This window comes from Protobothrops mucrosquamatus, unplaced genomic scaffold (genome assembly GCF_001527695.2).
Source record: "Protobothrops mucrosquamatus isolate PMUCROS unplaced genomic scaffold, P.Mucros_1.0 scaffold3745, whole genome shotgun sequence".
NCBI classification, from domain to species: domain Eukaryota; kingdom Metazoa; phylum Chordata; class Lepidosauria; order Squamata; family Viperidae; genus Protobothrops; species Protobothrops mucrosquamatus.
In genome coordinates, this window is record NW_015389698.1 from 87,030 (window position 1) to 90,912 (window position 3,883).

Below are 3,883 nucleotides of genomic sequence, written 5' to 3' on the forward strand. Positions count from 1 at the left end.
ATATGGAATACCTCAGTCTGAGACCAAGAAAACCACTGGCAAAGTTGACAGAACTAGAGAACAGAGCCATCTGTAAGAAAAATAACAATATCAAAATGATGAGTGTGACCAAGTAGTTGAAGCCACAGCATTTTAAAATGTTTGTCACATGCATAGTATGTTAAATTAAACTCAACACTCATGACTGGATGGCTGTTGGGACATACAGGGGAACCTAATCCCACAATTCTTTGGAGGAGAGTTTGCCTAAAGTTTCTTCCCAAGCCGAAGACTACAACATGGTAAGTTTCCTAAGAGTATCTTAATCGTAAGCCCCACACTTTTAACATTGAACCGTTAATACATACATACATACATACATACATACATACATACATACATACATACATACATACAGATAGAAAACAGCAGGCACATTGAATACCCATTCAATTAGCACAGGCGCTCCCCAGGGCTATATGGCCTCTCCCTTACTCTTTTCTTTCTATACAATGACCACATCTCAAAGGATTCCTAGGTTAAAGTACTGAAGTTTGCAGATGATACAATAATCATTGGTCTCATTTGAGATGGTGTTGAATCTACATACAGACAGAAGGTTGAACAGCTGGCTCTGTGGTGCAGCCAGAACAATCTGGAGCTGAACACACTTAAAACTATAGATATGAAAGTGGACTTTAGGAGGTAGCTTCCTATTCCACCCCCTCTTACAATATTAGACAACACAGTATCAACAGCAGAGATCTTCAAGATTCTGCATTTTATAATCTCCCAGGATTTGAAATGGACACCTAACATTAGAACCATCATTAAAAAGGTACAACAAAAAATGTTCTTCCTGTGTCAACTCAGAAAGTTCAGACTGCCCCAGGAGCTGTTGATAGAGTTCTACAGAAGAACTCTATCATGTGTACTTTTATAACTGTCTGGTTTGGTACAGCAACAAAATAGGACAGAAACAGACTTCAACAGATAGTCAGGACTGCAGAAAAAACAATTGCAACCAACCTGTCTTCCATTGAGGACCTGTATATTGTAGGTCAAAAAGAGGGCTGAGAAAATATCTACAAACCCCTCACATCCTGGACATAAACTGTTTCAACTCCTCTCCTCATAATGCCACTATAGGGCATTGCATGCCAAAACAACTAGACACAAAGATTGTTTTTTCCCTTGTGCCATCATCTTCTGAACACCTAATTACCACATCACTGTCTTAGGCCTAAAGATATTTACTCATGCATTATGGCTGTTTTACTACCATGTTTTCCCCAAAATAAGACCCGATCTTATATTTTTTGGCCTCCAAAAAAAGCACTGGGTCTTATTTTTGGGGGTGGAGCTGCCTCCCTCTGCCTGTCAGACACTTGCTGAATTGCAGGATAAAGGCCAAAAGTGGCCAGGGGTAGCCCCATGCCTGCCTCGCACAGCTGGCACAAGAGCTGCAGCACCCACCAGGGCTCGAGGAGCATGGAGCTGCCCCTGGCCCTGGCTCCTGCCGTACCACTGCCCAGATGCCATTGCTTCCCCCAAGCATTTCTTTGCTAACCTGCTTTTCAGTTCCGTTCCATTTCTCCATCACGTTTCTCAGCCGCCGTCCTGTGCAGAGAAACAAAAGAAGTTTATGGGACTAAAAAAATAGCTCAATCAGACCTTCCAATTTTTCATGAAAAAAAAAAGATCTCGCAAAGTTAGAAAGATTGAACTCTCATGCCAGCTGTGCGAGGAGGGCATGGGGCTGCCCCTGGCTGCTTTTGGTCTTTCGGCCATCCTAGGGGGATTCTGCTATTGCTGCTGCTGCTAGGCCGTGCCTGGGCCACCCCCACCACTGCCTCCCAAGCCAGCTAATGCACATGAAAATCCTGCACAAGCCAAGCCAGCAATGAAGGTGGAACTTGGGAGGCAGCAGTGGGGCATAGCCCAGGCGTGGCCCAACAGCAGCAGCAAAGCAACATCAGAATCTCCCCGGAATGGCCTCACTGGCACCAGCTGCACGCTACTGGTATTTACTGGTAACACTAAGTACCCAGACTGGAGCCCAGGCCTTGCAGTTCTGAGGGGAAAGCAGCGGTGGCAGTAGAACACTCCATCCAAGGGGGGGAATCCTGCTGTTGTTGTTGACAGAGACTGGAAGCTTCGTCTGCTTGAAAATGGGGTGGTTTGAAACAGAGGGATTTGCTCCATTTCTAACTGCCCCATTTTGAAGCAGACAAACCTTCTTTAGGTTTTCCATCCTTATCCAAAATGTCTTTATAAGTAACAAGTTTGTCATAATTAATTAAATTTGGGTAAGCAAACGCTTCCATTGTTGAAAGCCACTCAGGTATTTTCATATAAATTTTGTGTTTAATTTTCTCCCACTCTGGGATCAGTACATTCCTTATGGCATGTTTTTGAAAATAGTTATGTACTTTGTTTTTCCCATACCATAAGAACGCATGCCAGAAAAATTATGGAACGCTTCACGAATTTGCGTGTCATCCTTGTGCAGGGGCCATGCTAATCTTCTCTGTATCGTTCCAATTTTAGTATATGTGCTGCCGAAGTGAGCACTATTCTATTCTATTCTATTCTATTCTATTCTATTCTATTCTATTCTATTCTATTCTATTCTATTCTATTCTATTTGATGATAAGGGTATTGAGGGACAGGGTCAAAAGACAGGTAATGTAAAAATACAGATGCATTTTTGGTTTCTTTGTGGGTTGTTTTTACCTTTCTTTTTAAACTTGTAGAAAGTAGAAATCTATGGGCATAGATTTGAAGTCCTGAAAGAGTTCAAGGAAGAATAATTCCATATGTTTTTCCCTGAAGCCACTGGCAAAAGATTTCTCGGGAAGCCATGCTCTTGATGTGGAACAGCATGCAGAGAAATGGTAGGAAAAGAGGAAACTGTTTCTGAACTGTAGTTGGATGAGAATTTTTTATTTTAGCAATTATAAATTGCTAAAATATTTCCAAAAGGATGCTTCACACACATTTTGTACTTCTTTCTTGTTATATATCTTTTATCCTTAAAGAAAAAAAAATCTTGCATATTAGGGAAATGAACAACTATAAATATTAAAATGTGTAAAAAATTGCTTGTAAATCAAAAGCTACTAGGGATTTTTTTAAAAATCACAACTCTCAGACAAATAGGAACAAAGAGTTTCTTCTTTATCTTACCCTTTGTCCATGATCAAGGACACCCCCTCCCCTGTTTGAGATGAAGATGGTTAAAGCAGATGATCAGCACTTTTCCAGGGTTCTTGGATTCCCATGCTTTTACTTATCACATTATAATTGACCATTTCACACTTCAATATTTTTATTTAGAGCTGAAAGGAACAATTTTATTAAAGGTGTTGTAAAGAGTTCTGAACAGCTGTGCAGAGCCGCTGTTGATGTGTGAAGTTAAAGCTGGTGTTTGGCTTGTTCTATGGATAGGACTAGTTGCCCTCTATTATTGATGTGCTGAAATTAGTATAAACTAAAAACAATAATAGATCTTTTTTTTAAAAAAACCCAGTGATAATCATTTTTTATTTTTTCTGTTTTTTAAAATGTACTGTATTTTTTCATTAGGATAAAAAAGACCTAAGATAGCAGAAGACTCCTCTCTACTATCCCTTAAGGCAGACATGTCAAACTCGCGATGTCACGTGACGTCGTGCAACATATCAGAGCTTTTTTGCACATTGCTGGCAATGGGGTGGGTGTGGTTTCCCGATGACACATGTGGCCCGTGGGCCGGCAGTTTGACACCCCTGCCTTAAGGTTTCTTTTCTTTTCTGTAAGAAAAAAAAGTTACATTTTAACATTTAAACTCACTTTCTCAGCTTCTTGTACTCAGCATATTGATCTGAATCTCAGCTTGATTATTACACAGTAGCTAAAGAT

At 40.4% G+C, this 3,883-nt stretch overlaps 1 non-coding gene across 1 annotated transcript; it reads right to left on the reverse strand.

The window, feature by feature from the left end:
• Positions 1-2,446: 2,446 nt before the first annotated feature.
• Positions 2,447-2,553, reverse strand: LOC114923456. The gene has a single exon (XR_003810630.1). It is a non-coding gene; the product is annotated as a U6 spliceosomal RNA (small nuclear RNA).
• Between the last annotated feature and the right edge of the window lie 1,330 nt (positions 2,554-3,883).